Here is an 18,715-nt window from a genome sequence, read left to right as displayed (position 1 = left end):
CTAAAAATACTAAAAATTAGCTGGGCATGGTGGCGTGTGCCTGTAATCCCAGCTACTCAGGAGGCTGAGGCAGGAGAATTGCCTGAACCCAGGAGGCGGAGGTTGCGGTGAGCCGAGATCGCGCCATTGCACTCCAGCCTGGGCAACAAGAGCGAAACTCCGTCTCAAAAAAAAAAAAAATAAATAAATAAAAGACTCAAATCCACTTATTCTATTTTCAAGAATTTTTAATAGCTTGACTTTTCCTAGACATCTTGTGCCACTATTGACAAAATGGTTCTTCTTTTATTTCAGGCCTTTTTGGCAGAACCTAGCACAGCTCAGTGAATATAAAGTAAATGTGGATACTAATTTTGATATTAACTAAGAAAATATGACATATTAAAAGATCTGTTGGAAGGCAAGGGAGGTAGAAGGAGCTACAGGAAAAGAGGTCAGAGGGCTCCAAAGCAAATAGTCTATTTCACAACTTTGTCTTGTTTGTCAGCTTTGACAAAAGGTTAACGGAAATCTTCCCTGAAAACTCTATGGGATCTCAAGTCTTTTACCACTTGCTGAAGTGCCTGGCCCTGTTCTAGGCACTTCTGAACTAATGAAAAACATATTTTAATTTTTTTTTTTTTTGAGATGGAATTTCACTGTTGTTACCCAGACTGGAGTGCAATGGCACAATCTCAGCTCACCAAAACCTCTGCCTCCTGGGTTCAAGCAATTCTCCTGCTTCAGCCTCCCGAGTAGCTGGGACTACAGGCACGCACCACCATGCCCAGCTAATTTTTGTATTTTTAGTAGAGACGGGGTTTCACCTTGTTGAACAGGATGGTCTCCATCTCTTGACCTCGTGATCCACCCACCTTGGCCTCCCAAAGTGTTGGGATTATAGGCGTGAGCCACTGCGCCCGGCCAGATTTTAAAATTGTAAGCATAAGTTCTAGGAGAGGGAGAAAGACAATGACAGACAATGATTAACAGTTTTAAGTACAGCAGGTAAGGGCATCAGAGCAAGGGGGGAAATGCAAACACTGCTTCAACTGTCATCTTAAACACACTACCTTCAGTTTGAAGGTGCATTTTCTTTTTGAGATGGAAGTCTTACTCTTGCTGCCCAGGCTGGAGTGCAGTGGTGTGACTTGGGCTAACTGCAACCTCCGCCTCCTGAGTAGCTGGGATTACAGGCATATGTCACTATATCCGGCTAATTTTGTATTTTAGTAGAGATAGGGTTTCTTCATGTTTTGGTCGGGCTGGTCTCCCTCAGCTGATCTACCCGCCTTAGCCTCCCAAAGTGCTGTGATTACAGGCGTGAGCCATCACGCCCGACAGTGAAGATGCATTTTCTATCTCCAAATGTTACATGCCAAATGATCTCCTTCTTCGTAGATTTTAGCAAGCCTGAATGTCTTCACCAGATTGTTTTATCAGTGACTTTCTCTCATGATCACACTTAGTTAATAAACTGCTATCATTATTGTATTGGGCTCCTGTTTTCTGTATCTCATCCCCCAATTTCTCAACTTAAGCATCCAGGCTTTCAAGTCTATAATTACATCAAAACTAAATATTCAATGATTTGCTTAGTAGCACTTCTTTTAATGCCTGACATACTTCCCACCAGTAATTCCTGCCTCTCTACTCCTACACTGATCCAAAAACCCTTACATTGTACCTTGCATAAAGCCAAAACATTCATTCAGAATATTTTGATTATAAGGCTGGTTAGTGGATTTTCCATCTAACGTCCCCCATGTTATTTCGGATCTATTTAAAAATAATACAAAAACAACATAATCCAAAATTACATGTTTTATTTTCATGTTTGTAAAACGAAGAGCTTTTTTTCTGGATGGTTTTCTTATCAGTTTTTCATACCACAGTCAAGTAAACCTCGTGGTACTAGCCCTAGAAAAGGAAAAACATGAGATTCTTACAAGACTATTAACATTACAACAATTTATGTAAAAGCATTTTGAAAAAAGTATTGTCCTTATAATGGTCCATCTCAGAAGCCAGATCCGTATTAGTTTTTTTTCAACAGAAGTTCAGGTTCGGGATAAGATCATCACAGATAAGACCAAGGCCACAATATTCACTAATTGGTAAGCAAAAAAAACAAAAACAAAAACAAAAAAAACAAACAAACAGAAAAACTCCACTTACAGAAATCGTTGCAACTTTGGAACTTCCAAGACAATCTGGCCTCTATCAATGGGCAGACAGCGACCCTCACTGTTGGCAGAAAAAAACAAAAAAACCCCAAGATTTTGAGCTGTTGTGAACAGAGCTGTTACAAAATCATGGCAACAAAATTTACTCCACCTCTGAATATTGGTCTTAAATCTCAGAAGCCGAATCCGTACATATTTTTCTTCAGGTCATCAGTTTCGGGATAGGTTTCATCACCGATTAGACCAATCATGCCTTACACATGTACGCATAATACACTTAAACGGCACTTCGATGACACTGACCATAAACCAAGGTAAATCTAAAAGGCAAGTATTATAGTACAAATACTACAGAACTTCTAAGCCACCATAACTTACTTCAAAATGAAGCTGCTAGTCAGTGACATCTGACATTCATATCTTCATTAGCTACTTGTCAGCACCCAGAACGCTGTTCAATGACAAAAAATTAATTTAGTCTAAGTGTAGATTAAACGCTATCATCATAAAGTACTAAAACAACTCATACCTGTTAAGAGTGTTAGGTTTTAACCAAGCGATTTTCCATTAAATATTCTCCCAGATGTGCTGGAATTTTTTTAACGTACCTAACAAAAATAAAATTTCAAAGGACTGCAACAGTTGCTATTCCTGTAAATCAACAGGTTTACTCCTTTAGTTTGTAAATAAAGCTTAACAGCTCTTACCTCTGCATCTTCACCGAGAGGCTCCGCTGTGTCACTGAAAGACAGCGCCATTGTTTCTGCGGGGAATCGAGGTATAAGCATTCTCGCAAAAATGTCACACTCCAAGGCGTTTTTCCACATGAAACCCCTACCTTTCGTTAATCCAAATTGCACACAATGCCGCCTTCAAACAGCTCAATCTCAGCACAGGGTCGAGACTATCCATTTTAAAATAACGCCGACGGAAGGTCTTCGCCATTTTAAAGGCTCTTAAAACTAACCCTCTGCCTCAATCCCGTAACTGTGATTTCCCCCCGCCGTTCAGGCTCGTGCGGGAGGCCTGCAAGCGCGCGGCGCCAGCCGCTGATCAACTGCCTCTTCACGCCAAAACTCGGGAGCCTGTGGCCGCCAGGACTCAACCTCAGTACAGGTGGCAGTCCGGCCGCGCGTTTTCCCACGTGCAAGCTTTCAACCCTCAGCTCTCTAAGCTCACCTCTAAGATGGCTTCACAGTACTAAAGCTCCTATCTCTGCCTGCGCCACCATCTTTTGCTGGCATACTCGCCCGCAACACCCACTCACTTAGCAAGCTGCAAAACGAGCCAGAAGGCAGACGTAAAAGACCGAAGCGCGTGGCCAGCAGCTCCCTATATAGCCTCCCAGAGTCAGAACGAGGCCGCCCCGCCCTCTCGCACCTATTGGACATGGAAGTAGACGGGGGCGTGGCCGCGAATTAGCGGGAGCGCGCGCGGCGGCTCCTTTCTTCCGAGGCAGGTTCTGCGGTGTGGCGCGCGCGCCGCAGTCCGGCCGCGCGCCCGTCCTCTTCCCAGCGCTCGCCCGCAGGCGCGTGGCGAAACGTCGCTTGCGAGTTTGGCGGCCACCGGTCCCTACGTGGCGCGGGAGTGGCGCCAGAATTCAAACAGCCGCATTTGGAAACGACGCTACCACCTGCCCTGAGCGAAGTCCGCGCAGGACAGATTGGGTCCGAGAGTGGACACAAGTTTTGCAGCGCAGGGCGGCCTCAGCTTAGAACCGACTCGAGAAGCCGGGCTGGCTAGCTGGAGCTGGGCTGGAGTGGGCCCCCAGCGGAGGCCGCGGGACGAGCGCGCGAGCCCTGGCTGCTGCACTCCTGGGAGAGGGCAGTTGGCTGGCAGAAACGCTCGGGTGAAAAAGCGGCAAGCGCCCCGTGAGAGCCGCCCCGGCACGCGGCCCCGCCTGGCCTCAGGGCGGGCTTGAAGGCTTCGTGGGGGCCCTTTTCTCCTCACGCTTCCTCCTGTCAGGCATCCGGTTACGCTCTAAACCTGACCATACAAGTCTCGCTCAAACAGCTAACGTGAGATTCAGTGCTCCAATTTGCGGAAGAGAAAACTAAGGCTTAAAGCAGAGTGGTAATTTGGATAAGGTCACACAGCTGAAATGATTTGCTAATTTTAACTTTTTTGGTACCAAATTAGTTATACTGAAAAGAGAGAAAGATTAATTTGAGAAGTATCCCTGAATACTTTATCAGGAAGACAAACTTGCAAAATTCAAAAGCAGTGCTTTCATTAATAAGCATGTTTGTGTGTGTGTGTCAGTGCGCGCGGGCGCTCACACACACACACACACACACACGACGTTTGAACATTTCCATATTTGAAAATTCAGGTCGTTCTTCTGTATTTCAGAGCACGACTTATTAACATTGTTTATTTGTGCATTTGGTTATGGTCTGACCCTGCTAGAGTGTGGGAGGAACACATCTGATTTTATGCTCTGCTGTTTATTTTTTCTTAGAACAGAGCCTAGCATTAAGTAGGTTGTCGGTAATGGTTAAATGAGTGAATTAACGAATACATTAGGTGGCTTTTTAGAAAATTAGAATGTAGATCAAACTTCACATCAAAAGGTCGTAGTGAAAAGCCCGTGTCTCTAACAGGAACCTAAATAACGAAGTATTGACTGGGCCGGGCATTATGTCAGTTTTTATATTACTTTGTAATGTTTAATATAAATTCGCGTATTGCTCACAGTAAATAGTAAAACAAAACTAATAAGTAAAAAAAGATATGAAGCAAAGTAGGCCCGGGTGTGGTGGTTCTTGCCTGTAATTCAGCACTTGGGAAGGCCGAGGTGGGAGCATTGCTTGAGCCCAAGATTCTGTCTCTACTGTATTAAACAAAAATTAAAAAAAAAAAAAACAAAAAAAGGCGTAGTGAAAGTATTTTTCCATATGCCTGGAAATTTCCCTAATTGTACTCTTCAGCAATACTATTAACAGTTTTTGAGACTTTCTATGCAAATGCAAATATATGTACTTCGTTTTTCACATACAAATGGAATCTATAGGCTCTCCTGTAACTTGTTTGTCCTTCTTTTAACTATCATAAACATCTTCCCATATCAGTACATATAGATGACTTTTTCCCCCCATACAAGGTCTCACTTTGTCACCCAGGCTGGAGTGCAGTGGCTCTATCTTGGCTGTCTGCAACCTCTTGGGATCAAGTGATCCTCCTGCCTCAGCCCACCAACTATGTGGTACAATAGGCAGGCGCCACCATGCCTGGCTAATTTTTTGTATTTTTCGTAGATGTAGGATTTCTGCCTTGCTGAAGACCATAAACATCATCTGGTCAAAAGCCATACGAAACAGTGATTCCCAGCACTGTGGGAAGTCAAAACGGGTGGATTGCTTGGGCTCAGAAGTTCGAGACCAGCTTAGGCAATGTGGCAAAACTCTGTCTCTACAAAAAATGCAAAAACAAAAACAAAAACAAAAAAACCCCCAAAAATTAGGTGAGTGTGGTGGCTGAGGTGAGAGCATGGCTTGAGCCTAGGAGGCAGAGGTTACAGTGAGCTGAGATTGTGCCACTGCATTCCAGTCTTGGTGACAAGAGCCAGACCCTGTCTTAAAAAGAAAAAATGAAGTTCTAATCTGTTTTATTTAACCCAAATATAATCAAAGGTTTTTATTTTGACATATGAACACTGTAGAAATTATTGAAATATTTTTCCATTTCTTTTTTGTATGCAGTAAATGAAATCAAGTGTGTATTTTTTTCTTACATCACATCTCAATTTGTTCTGCACATTTATCATTTTTTAACTTTTAGATTTGCAGATACATGTGCAGGTTTGCTGTATATAGGTGAACTCATATCACAGAGATTTTTTGTACAGATTATTTCATCACCCAGGTATTAAGCCTAGAACCCAGTAGTTATTTTTTCTGCCCTCCTCTGTCCTCCAACCCTCTACTCTCAAGGAGGCTTCAGTGTCTGTAGTTCCCTTCTTTGTATTCATGAGTTCCCATCATTTAGTACCCACTTATAAGTGAGAACATGCAGTATTTGGTTTTCTGTTCCTGCATTAGTTTGCCGAGGATAATGGCTCCAGCTCCATCCATGTTCCTGCAAAAGAGATTATCCCATTCTTTTTATGTCTGCTTAGTATTCCATGGTATATATGTACCACATTTTCTTTATCCAATCTGTCATTGATGGACATTTAGGTTGATTCTAAATCTTTGCTATTGTGAATAGTGCTGCAGTGAACATTTACGTGCATATGTGGTCTGTACTTTTCAAGTGCTCAGTTGCCATATGTGGCTGGTCACTGCATTGGACAGCACAAGTGTAGGGTGCTTCATATAGAAGTTTGAGAACCACTGTTTTAGGGTAAAAGTAAAAGAGGTACTACATATATGATATATATTCCAGTCTTTTTTTTTTCTTTCTTTTTTTTTTTTTTGAGACAGTCTCACTCTGTCGCCAGGCTGGAATACAGTGGCACAATCTTGGCTCACTGCAATCTCTGCCTCCTGGGTTCAAGCAATACTCCTGCTTCAGCCTCCCAAGTAGCTGGGACTACAGGTGTATGCCACCACACATGCCCAGGTAATTTTTGTATTTTTTGTAGACATGGGGTTTCACTATGTTGGCCAGGATGGTTTCTATCTCTTGACCTTGTGATCCACCCGCCTTGGCTCCCAAAGTGCTGGGATTACAGGCCTGAGCCACTGTGCCTGGCCTATTCTAGTCTTTTTTTTTTTTTTTTTTTAAACCTTCCATGTTATTGTTTTTTATTCAGACAGGGTCTTGCTCTGTCACCCAGGCTGGAGTATAATAGTGTGATCACAGCTCACTGCAGCCTGCAACTCCTCAGCTCAAGTGATCCTTCTGCCTCAGCCTCCCAAGTAGCTGGGACTACAAGTGTGTGCCACCACATCCCGCCAATTTTTTTTTTTTTTTTTTTTTTAGTTGACACAGGGTTTTGCTATGTTGACCAGGCTAGTCTTAAACGCCTGGCCTCAAGTAATCCTTCCACCTGGACCTCCCAAAGTGTTGAGGTTACAAACATGGGCCACTGTGCTGGGCCTTGTATTACTTTTGACTCAAAAACTAATAATTGTAACAAAGGCAATGTAAAAATTAAATTAGTTCAGAGCCTGATAATTGATAGTGCCCTCCTGTTAACATGTACAATGACTGTGAAGTCAGTACACAACTCTTTTAAGATGTTTATCTCTACGAGAAACAAAGATGAACTGAGGGATAAAGCCATCAGTTGTTAGGTGTGAGAGCTCTCATACCTAAAACAGTCAAACAGATTACTACCAAATATTTGAAGTGACTTAGTAAGGATCAATACTGAAATTAAAAGTGTCTTTTATATTTAAAGCATTTATTATATTGAAAATAAATTCTCATATTCTGAAACAAAATTCCTGATAAGATAATCACTTTAGTCATTTTTTAAAAAGAAATGTTCACTGAGCCCCTGGTGTATGCAGTGTACTTCAGAGAACTCTAATGTGAATAACAAATGTCAAACTTGAAGGAATTTATAGTTTAGTAAAAAGTGTCCACTCAACTTTTTACAGGGTTTAGATATGAGAGGGACACCATTATAATTTTGACCATGGAAATGGAAGGTAGGGAAGACAAGATTTGGTGAGAACTTGTTATATGCTGTTAGGTTCTTATATGCATTAGATCATGTACTCAAGTTCTGGTGTGTATTTTTAACTTTATGTTAGAAATGAGCAAAATGACGCATGGAGATCTCAGTTAACTAATGTTCCCAAGTCTTTCTGACCTTAAATGCATAATCATGTCACCAGGGCATTATCTAGTTGTGACAAAGAAAGAAATGAAGGATGTGATGAGGAGCTGTGGGAGAAGAGAGGAAGTGGAGTAGAGCCCAGGCAGCCTAGGGAATGGCAGCTAGTTACTGGTTTGGGAGCAAAGAAAAGAAGATAATTCCATTTTGGTTGTGTTAAATTTTGGGTGGAACATTTGGTTGGTTACAGTTGTCCTATTGTCCATCAGAAATGCGGACCTGAAGCCAGAGAAAAATCAGCACTAGAGGACCATTTGACAAACACTAATGTAGAAGGGATGATTGAAGCCATATGAACAAATGAGTGTGAAGAAAAAAGAAAAAAAGAGCCAATAGTGGTGGCCTAGAATTAGAATTAGTACTATAGTGTACAGATAGCTTATAGTAGACAACCTTAAAAACAGTCGACATAAGGATCTGGTTACAAAATTAATGTATAAGAAAAAAGTCCACAAAGATTTTGGTGAATCATGGGAGAAACATGTATAGGAAGTTAAGGTCGGGTGCGGTGGCTCACATCTGTAATCCTAGCACTTTGGGAGGCCAAGATGGACGAATCACGAGGTCAGGAGTTCGAGACACCCTGGCCAACATAGTGACACCCTATCTCTACTAAAAATACAAAAAATTAGCTGGGTGTGGTGGCGGGCACCACAGCTACTCTGGAGGCTGAGGCAGGAGAATCACTTGAACCCAGGAGGCAGAGGTTGCAGTGAGCTGAGATTGTGCCACTGCACTCCAGCTTGGGGTGACAGTGCAAGACTGTTCTCAAAACAAACAAACAAACGAACAAACAAAAAACAACCAAAAGTTAAGTATTGGAGGCATAATTACCTTATTCCAAAGCAGAAAAATAGTCTTAAAAAAAGAAATAATTCTATGACAGATGAAGTGGATCTAAGGAAACAAAACAAAAGCAAAGGAATTCTACCTCTTAGTCTAATATTCTTTTAAAATTTTTCCCAATGTCTGTTCTGGCCAGTAAATTCTAGGTTCCATGGCAGGATAACCAATGGAAAATCTTGTGAATACTCCAAGAAATAGTAAGGTTAAAGAGTTAAATTAGGAAAAATATCTTGTGTATGGGGAAACATTAAGGAGGCAGTTTGATTCTTGAGTCTGAAGTTCAGAGGAGAGGTCAGGGCTTGAGTGTCATTGGCATGAATAAGGAATTTAAAGCATGACATGAGTGAGATCATCAGGGTAAGAGTATAAACAGAGAAGAGGAAAAAGCCCAGGATGGGACCCTGGAACACTGCAGAGTTCTAGTAGGAAAGGAGGAGCCAGCAAACGAGATCCCTTGGGAAACCGAGAATGTGATACTTCAGAAATGAAGAAAAAATTTAGGAAGAGATAGGTGAATTGAGTTCAATGTTTCTGAAAGATCAAGTAAGAACAGAAACAACCATTGGATTTGGCAACATGAAAATTACTGGTGATCTTGTAAACAAGTTTCCGTGGAATCATGCTGATGGAAGTCTACTTGAAGAGATGGAGTTGAGAAGGCACAAATGGGACAGTAGGTAGAAGGATGTAAAGATAAGGGACTTCTTTGTAAATAGGAAATACTAGAGTATGTTTATATATTCATGGGAATTATTTAATAGAGGGAGAAGATTTATGATGCAGGGCAAAGAGGCAAAAGTTATAGGAGCCAAACCCTTGAGAAGATAAGAGGAGATCCTTTCCCGGATACAAATGGAGATCTTTGATTGGAATAGGGACACTTCATCTATTTCATCTGTTAAAAGAGAAAGCAGGTATTGGGAAAGGCCACCATGTGCAGCCTGTCCACCCTGCTAGCTGCATAAGAGTGTACCTTGTGACATGGGCCTGGAACATTTTTTTTTTTTTCTTGGAGATAAGGAGCCCTTACATCCTGAGCTAGATACCTCATCTTATTTGGTCGTATCTTTCCCTGTTCCAGGCTTGATGTGTACTTCTTTGTTCTGCTTAAAGTATGTGCAGCATACAGCACCTGGGCAATTCCAGTACTATTACATATTCTTAGTTGGGAAGGAAGGGATTCCTTTGCCTACAGCCCAAGTGGGATGTATGCACACCGTTATGCTGTGTCAGCTGCATGGCAAGACCCACTGCCGGTGACCATATGCAAATCGAAGCGAATCTTCCTCTGTCTCTTCTCTATGTGAATAAAGTGCTGTTCTATCCAGTACCTCTGTGAATTGTGTCTTTCCTGGTGACCCTGTCACCTGCAAACCATGCAGTGGGATGACATCCTCAGACTGATGCTCCTCACGGTAGGTAACAGGTGTTAACTTGCTCGACAGTTTGGCACAGCAAGCAGGGTCTGCCAGTCCAGCCATCTCAGGATGGTGCCAGCTCCCTGAGGGGATGATGGGATGACTGAGCTGTTGACCTCCCTCTGGTTGCATAGAGGGGTACATGGGATGTCAACACTCTCCCTGTTAACAGGAATAAACTGGTACAATGGATGAGGGTGGAAATGCAAGAGGTAAGCCCTAGGAAAAATATAGTAATACTATACCTTAGCTCTGGCCGGCTAATTTTACACTCCCAAACCATCTGCCAACTCTCACTGTGTCCCAGGGGTTGCAGACAATGGCTGAGGGAAATCAAAGGTCCCCATACAGGAAACTCCTCCTGGTCTGCTCATTTATAAGTCCCAAGTAAGACCTGTTTTCAGTATGACAAAACCATTGATGGTGTGGCTGAAAATGAAACTGTTAAAATGAGTACATTCCTTGATAATGAAATACAAATACTGAAAAAAAAAAAAAAAAGACATGGGTGGAGGCCAGGGGAGTCATATGTGGCTTTGGTAGTTACCTGTTTGATGACAAGGTCCCTGTTGTGGACCTTAGTGTGTCAGACTGACTGATTGAGTCCAGGTAAGCTAACCACTGAACCCCTGCTGCAACATGATTTTGCTTACATTGCAACTAACAGGACAGAGATAGAGAGGAGTCCTAGCTGCTCTTGATTTAGGTTGAAAAGAGCTTGATAACGGTCTTCCTGACTGTGGGGGATTTCCTAAGACTAAGACCCACTTTAGAACTGTTCATAAAGCTGTAACCACTCCAGGAAAGTCATGCGTAACAGTGTGATCCTGCTCCCAGGATATGGATGATACAGTGGAAGCCTGCGTGAGACAAAGGTTTCCCCAAAGAGAAGACCCCATTATCCCTACTGTTGTTTTCTGAAGTCGTCATGTGGAAGCAATGGAAAAACTCCACTGAGTGTCCTGCTTTTGGATAAAAACAAAATGGTTTCAATGGTTTCCAACAACTTGAGCTGAATGTAGTTCTTAACAATAGGAAGCAATGTCCATAGGGCCAAAAGAGGAATCCAAGGGATGACAAAGGGAAAAAAGAATAGGGTTGACCCACAGAATAATGTGGCTTTCATTGTTAAAATGGGATAGACAAGGCTGGGTGCAGTGGCTCACGCCTGTAATCCTAGCACTTTGGGAGGCCGAGATGGGTGGATCACCTGAGGTCAGAAGTTTGAGACCAGCCTGACCAACATGGAGAAACCTCTTCTTTACTAAAAATACAAAATTAGCTGGGTGTGGTGGTACATACCTATAATCCCAGGAACTCCGGAGGCTGAGGCGGGAGAATTGCTTAAACCCGAGAGGTGGAGGTTGCAGTAAGCCGATATTGCACCATTGCACTCCAGCCTGGGCAGCAAGAGTGAAACTGTCTCAAAAACAACAACAACAACAACAACAACAACAACAAAAAAAAAAAAAAAAAAAAAAAAAAAAAAAAAACAGGGACAGACAAAAGGGAGATTGATGGGATCCCTATAGAAGATCTAGGCCAATGCTGTCAGGCGGAGAGAAGTGTCACTAAATTAGAGGTTAGGATTCTAATCTTAGCCATGAAAACAAAAAAGTGTGCTCATAAGATTGAAAAGATTTAGATAAATAAATAAAAAAGATTTAGAATCCTGTATGGCATCTCTCCAAGTCCCCAAATATGGGGATTATGACTTCTCTATGGGCTGAACAGGATAATCAGGAAGGTAATGTTTGCAGTGAATACAATGAGTCAGACAGGGAGTATATATGAGTCTCCTCACCCATACCACAACCTTAATTTTTTTTTTTTTTTGAAATAGAGTCTCCCTGTGTCACTCAGGTTGGAGTACAGTGGTGTGATCTTGGCTCACTGCAACCTCTGCCTCCCAGATTTAAGAGATTCTCCTGCCTCAGCCTCCCAAGTTCCTGGGATTACAGGTGCCCGGCACCAGGCCTGGCTGATTTTTTATTTTTAGTAGAGATGGGGTTTCATCATGTTGGCCAGACTGATCTTGAACTCCTGACCTCAAGTGATCCACCCACCACAGCCTCCCAAAGTGCTGAGATTACAGAGTGAGCCACTGCACCTGACCCTGACCTTAATTTCTTCAACATAAAATAGAACTAATGGGGATAAAACTAAGGTCTCTAGGTCCCCACTAGGGACCAGCAGCCCTATGCTCCTGACAAGATTGAAAAAAAAAGGAAAAAGCAAATCCAAACATTTTTTTCTTTTGAGATGAAGTCTCGATCTGTCGCCCAGGCTGGAGTGCAGTGGTGTGATCTCTGCTCACTGCAACCTCTACCTCCCAGTTCAAGCAATTCTCCTGTCTCAGTGTCCTGAGTAGCTGGGACTACAAGTGCATGCCACCACGCCCTGCTAATTTTTGTATTTTTAATAGAAATAGGGTTTCACCATATTGATGAGGCTGGTCTTGAACTCTTGACCTCAGGAGATCCACCTGTCTCGGCCTCCCAAAGTTCTGGGTTTACAGGCATGAGCCACCGTGCACCGCTGCATATCCAAACTTTATGGGGCTCTTGGATACTGGTGTCCAAATGGCAACAATCCCGGGACTCTGAATTAATAAGGGTAAACTAATAGCAGACAGATGAAAATCATACGTGCTTTTGGGTAGGGCCCTTTGGGCCATTTTGGGCACTGAATGTATTATAGATATTGACATTTTGGCTACTTGCAACAGCATCACTGCCACCTCAGGGAATATGTTCCCTCACAACAAAGGATTTAAGCCTTAACAGTGAGGTATGTCCACTTCTACCTACCACCAAAGTTATCCAAGCCCCAGCAGGTTATTCTACAAAAGCAGTACTACATAACAAGTGAATAAAGGGACACGATCCTGTTGATTTAGAACTTGCTGCAGGCAGAAGTATTGCATATCACTTTGCTTCCATTTAACAGCCCAGTCTGGACTGTACAAAAGGCCTCAGGGATCCTGGAGGCTGACAGTAGGCTACCAAAGAGTATATGCTTAGGTGTCACCCTTGGCTCCTGTGTCACCTGACATCATTGCCGTCACTCAGGCAATGGTGGCCCACACAGAGACCAACATATTATTTTTGATCTGTCCAAGGCCATCTTCTGGATTCCTTTGTAGGATAAATATCGAGACTGGTTTGTATTCACGTAAACAAGCTACAATACACTTTCACTGTAGTTCCACAGGGATAACATCAGTTTTCCTGCAAAATACCACCAACAGGGCTAGATCTGTAACAAGCCTAATTACCCTCAGAAATATTTGTTATTCACTGCAATAATGACATCATTGATAGCCTGACAGAAACAAACAAGTTGACCAGGCTCTACTTAAGTTCATAGACACTGTGGCATGTAGACTGAGCTCTCAAGTCCAGGGCTCAATAGTTGCAGTTCCTAGGAGCTGCCTGGCCAGCAATCAGAGAAGTATTCTTTATAAAGTAAAAACAACAACAACAACACTGTACTTGGCAGCACTCACAAATAAGAAAAAAGCTCGACAGCTAATGGCCTGTTTGGATATTAGAGATAGCATGTACCATGTCTGGGTATTCTTTTGGTCCATTTAATTAAGATGACTCAAAAAGTGGCCACCTTTAAATGGGGCCCCCAATAACAACAGGCTCTAAAAGTCATACAACATGTAATGACATGGGTCCTGCCATTGGGGCCAAGGAAGCCTGCCAAAACTACAGTTCTCAGTTACTCCTACCTATATAGATTTAATCTGTGATAATAAGGTGTTGTTACTTGGATGTGTTGATCCCTTGGGTTTTAAGTGTATAAATTACCTGAGGCAGCCAGTTTCACTCCCTTTAAATGGCAACTCTTGGCCTGCTTTTGGGACCTGACGAAAACAGAAAACCTGACTGCTGAAGTGCTGTATGTGACCTTAAAACCTAAGCTGCCCATCCTTATGTGGGTACTCACTAATTCTGTTAATAAAACAAGTTCAGCAAACCTCTGTCATTAAATAGAAATTATGTACCTAAGAGGGAGCCTGACTGGGGGCTCAAGGGGTTAATTGACTCTACAAACAAGTATCTATTTTGCTGGAGGGAACTAATGACCCAGTGGGGATACTTCCTTCCGAATCTTTACTAAATGGGTCTCACAGTTCTGAGATGTTCCTGCAGATGGTATGGCGTGGTTCACAGATAGATCCTTGAAACTGAAGTCTGATGGGACACTGCAGCTATCTGCCCCAAAGATGGCCACCTTCTGAGACCAGGTAAGAACACTCTGTCAATGGGCAGAACTCCGTACAATAATCATGTCTATACAGGCGATTCCAACAGTAAATCCCTCCTACATATTTGCAGACTCATGGGCCTTACAAATGGGCTAATCATGTAGTCCAGTGCCTAATGGATTAATAATTAGACCATGAAAGGTTTCCTTATGTGGAACAAAAATTGTGGTAATACCTTGCAAAGAAAGGAGAGATGGACCTTTCATGTTCATTATTACTCCCAAGCAAAATATAGGATAATAAAGCAATAAAGTGGTCGGTTTAATACCTATGAAACATGGCACTTCAATACATATTAGAAAATACTAGGCCAGGCGCGGTGGCTCACGCCTGTAATCCCAGCACTTTGGGAGGCCGAGGCGGGTGGATCATGATGTCAAGAGATCGAGACCATCCTGGTCAACATGGTGAAACTCCGTCTCTACTAAAAATACAAAAATTAGCTGGGCATGGTGGTGCACGCCTGTAGTCTCAGCTACTCGGGAGGCTGAGGCAGGAGAATTGCTTGAACCCAGGAGGCGGAGGTTGCAGTGAGCTGAGGTCGTGCCATTGCACTCCAGCCTGGGTAACAAGAGCGAAACTCCGTCTCAAAAAAACAAAAAAGAAAAAGAAAAAGAAAGTACTAAAGCCAGGTGCAGTTGTTCACAACTGTGGTCCCAACTGTTAGGGAGGCTGATGGGGGAGGATCACTTGAACCCAGAAGGTGGAAGCTGCAGTGAGCCATGATCATGCCACTGCACTCGAGCCTCAGTGACAGAATGAGACCCTGTTTCAAACAGAGAAGATAAACACCGAGTTTGCGGGTGGATGGAAAACTAGGCAGATGCCTGATTAGGCTGTGCCTCTGAAATCCTACTATCAGTATATCCAACCATTCTTTTTACTTTTTTCCCACTGGAACACACTCCCCAGGGATGGTTTGTGGTCTATGTTGCAATAGCACCAGCCGTAGGGTCTCTGATTTAGACCTGAAGGCAATACTGCCTTCAGGTGCCTCCCTCTTGTGTACTCTGTGGGGATGACAGAAGGAGTGATAGAATATCGAGACACTAGGATTCCCCTGGTTGTGTCTGGAACTCCCAATTCCTCCATATAGGTGGGCAATATTTTAGGATATGTCGAATTTGTTCAGGATGTGACCTCCTTCCCTGAGTTGGATGATTAGGGCTGAAAGGTTAGGGTTAAGCAATGGGACAGTGGACCCTCATGAAAATTGTAGCCTTAGGACAAAGAGCCTGGGTAGCTATATTTGAGTAAGTGTCATCCCAGGTCATTGAAAAAGAGTGTCTTTGGCCTCAGGAGGTTATGCAGAGGGGATGGGTTGGGAATATTAATCTTTCCTCTTCTCATTCCTGCTTTGCCTGGCATGACAACACTGATGAGAATCAGCACACTTGTGGTGAGAAGTGGCAAGCTCAATGTATCAGGATTTGCCGCCCCACAATGAAATCTCTTTCACCCCACACTCCCATTATAGTGGCTTGGCCAGTGCACAATGACTCGAACTTTCTCCAAGCCATCTAAGACCAACAGAATGCACTGAACTCACTAGCCGAGGTGTTGTTAGACAACTGAATAGTGCTTGATTATTTGCTGGCAGAATAGGGTGGTTTTGTGTTATTGCCAACACCTCTTGCTGTGTATATATCAGTAATTCAGGGAGGGTAAAAACTGAGTTGGAGAAGATCCACATTCAGGGAGACAGTTATCATCTATACACTCACAGTTCCGTGGACTCATATTAATCTCTTTATTTGGCTTGATCCAGGCACTTGGGTTTCCTGGTTAAGCTCCTGGTTAAACCTAAGTGCCTGTTTCTCCAGTAACCCAGATGGAATGCTGTCTCAAAATAACAGAGTCTCTGAGAGAAAACTACATCCATAATGGGTTGTTCAGGGGCCCCACAAGAACCAGCTTCACCTCCAAATCATGGTCAGGTTTTGATCCTACCAAATTTGATATGCATTACCTGCTATGTCAGCATCCAAGTATGGATTAGGAGTTGGACTGTTGGGAAAGACAGTTCTGCACAGGCTGTTGACCCTTGCATGGCTGCATGAGAGTATCCCTCAGGTCTGAAACATATTTTTATATGGAGAAAAAGGGTTCTAATGACCTATGCTGGGCATATCTCCTTATTTGGGAGTATCTTTCACTATTCTGGGCATCATGTGTACTTCTTTATCCTACTTAAAGAATGTACATCATGACAGCTGGCCAGCCCTACTGCTCTGTCTGTTCCCAGTGAAAGGGAACAGGGTCCTTCACATGTAGCACAAGAGGGATGTGTGAAGACTATCACCCTATGTCAGCTGCCAGGCAAGACCTGCTGCCGTGGTGGACACATGCACACTATTGAAACTGACCTTTCTCTCTTCTCTAGGTGAGTAAAGCATTGTTTCTTTCAGTGCCTGTGTGAGTCATGTCTTTCTTAGTGACTTTAATACCTGCAAATTACGTACTGTAGTGGGTTGACATCCTGATGCTGCTGCTCCTGATGGTATGCAGCAAGTGTCACTTGCTTGATAGCAGGAAGTATAAGTACAGAAAATAGAGATCCTGACTTATTTGTATTTTCTGAAATGATTATGAGGCAAGGTCATCAACTGACAAAGGAAAGTTGGCAGTATAAGAGAAAAGATATGTGAAATTGTCATTATGGAAAAGAGAAAAGCAGGCAGACTAGGGAAGTAAAGTAGGATTTCCTGGCAGTGTGGAGTGCTCGTGAAATTTATGGCCATCAATGTAATGTGAGTAAAGTTTACACTTTCTTTTTCTATCGCTATTCAGACACTTGGGAACAGGTGTTGGAGTATGTGGGATTAATTAGGGTTAAAGCTTTGTCAGGTAAGATAAGGAAGAAAGGGCTGGGGGAGTTAAGGGCTTTTTCAAGGAAATGATTTTAGCAGTGAACAAAAATATAAACTGGGTAAGGGAATGCTTTATAGTGAGAAAGGGATGGTGTTCGTGGACTGAAGATTTTGTTAAGATCAAAGAAGAGTTTCTGTGCAAAGACTAGAAGTGACAGGAAATGGAAGGGCTAGAGAATAAGGTTCTGGAATTTGAGATTTTGGAGGTAGTATAGTTGTTAAAGAGTGAGTGGGTGGTTGAGACAGAGTGGTAAGTTGATCATTGGAAGGAAGAATCACTGGAAGTTGAGGAGCTGAGAGTCTAAGTTGTTAGATGGATCATCACTATGGATGTTGACATTACTCATATTGATAGGAGTAGTGGTACAAGTAGACTATAAGACAGGTGCCAGAGTCATTAGTGAATGAAGGTTATAGCCTAGGAGTTTGGCAGATGACAGCAACAAGGAGAAGAAGCTAGTGCTAACATATCCTGGTCCATGTCAAAGATTATGGGGCTTTGTAAAAGGGGAGTTAGGATAAGGTTTGGGAGCCACAATGAAAGGCAAAAGAAGCACCTCTCCACCTCCAGATCTGAGTTCTGTGGGTGATTCATTTTGGTACATTTAAAGTTTGAAATGTCTGGAGATACTCAATATTAAAACCAAACATGCAGTTGGATATACAAGCCTGAAATATGGAAGAAAGGTGAAAGGTGAATGAATTTGGGATTTATATTAGAAATGCATCATTTTTGGCCACCTAGCATCCACAGTCATTCTTCCCTTTTTCAAGTTGTCTGATTTTTTGGTATGGATTTACCCTTCATTTATTCTCAGCTTATATTATTTGGATCTAATTACTTTACCCTAATTCCTCAGGTAGGCCCTGATTGACTTAACCACTCAACAAATCCTATCACTTGGCTACAGTAATTGGTCTGCTGTGATAGACACAACTCACTTTGAGAGGCAGACTGGATGTTTTTGCCTAATTGTTGGGAAAAAGAAACTTCCTTTTGTCTATTGCACATTTAGCATGGAGGATGTGAAATCTGTGAGTGCTGCAACCTTCTTGTAACCACAAGAGGATAATCTATTCCATTCAAAAATTAAGTCAGCACTCAGAGAGGAAGAGAGAATAGCTAAGTTTCAAGGTGGAGAGAACCGAGTTGTAAGCATGGTATTTGAACATGATTGATTCCAGTGGCACTGGAGTTTAGCCATTCCTTAGTAGAAATCAGACTTCTCCAGAAATCTGTCAGTGTGGAAGAGGGATACACAGGGTATGGATACTGAATGGCGTGAATACTGAAAGGTATGATACATCAGAGCCATTATTGTAACAATCTCTGACAACCTGCTTCTACT

General features: G+C 42.6%; 1 long non-coding RNA gene and 2 other non-coding genes across 4 annotated transcripts; all 3 read right to left on the bottom strand.

Annotated features, from left to right (window-relative positions):
* Nucleotides 1-1,788: 1,788 nt before the first annotated feature.
* Nucleotides 1,789-3,479, bottom strand: LOC101051558 (uncharacterized). 2 transcript variants are annotated; one of them, XR_012517251.1, is made up of 6 exons: nt 3,004-3,479; nt 2,873-2,928; nt 2,695-2,798; nt 2,544-2,616; nt 2,158-2,226; nt 1,789-1,899 (listed from the first exon to the last, which is right to left on the bottom strand). It is a non-coding gene; the product is annotated as an uncharacterized LOC101051558 (long non-coding RNA). The 2 variants fall into 2 exon arrangements; XR_744185.3 differs by having other exon boundaries at nt 2,695-2,773.
* Nucleotides 1,997-2,068, bottom strand: LOC120363477 (small nucleolar RNA SNORD50). The gene has a single exon (XR_005579022.1). It is a non-coding gene; the product is annotated as a small nucleolar RNA SNORD50 (small nucleolar RNA).
* Nucleotides 2,336-2,405, bottom strand: LOC120363478 (small nucleolar RNA SNORD50). The gene has a single exon (XR_005579023.1). It is a non-coding gene; the product is annotated as a small nucleolar RNA SNORD50 (small nucleolar RNA).
* Nucleotides 3,480-18,715: the final 15,236 nt, after the last annotated feature.

The sequence above is a fragment of the Saimiri boliviensis genome, chromosome 4 (assembly GCF_048565385.1).
Source record: "Saimiri boliviensis isolate mSaiBol1 chromosome 4, mSaiBol1.pri, whole genome shotgun sequence".
Classification (NCBI taxonomy): domain Eukaryota; kingdom Metazoa; phylum Chordata; class Mammalia; order Primates; family Cebidae; genus Saimiri; species Saimiri boliviensis.
The sequence above is the reverse complement of the archived record's forward strand: the minus strand, read 5'-3'. Positions and strand labels throughout refer to the sequence as shown.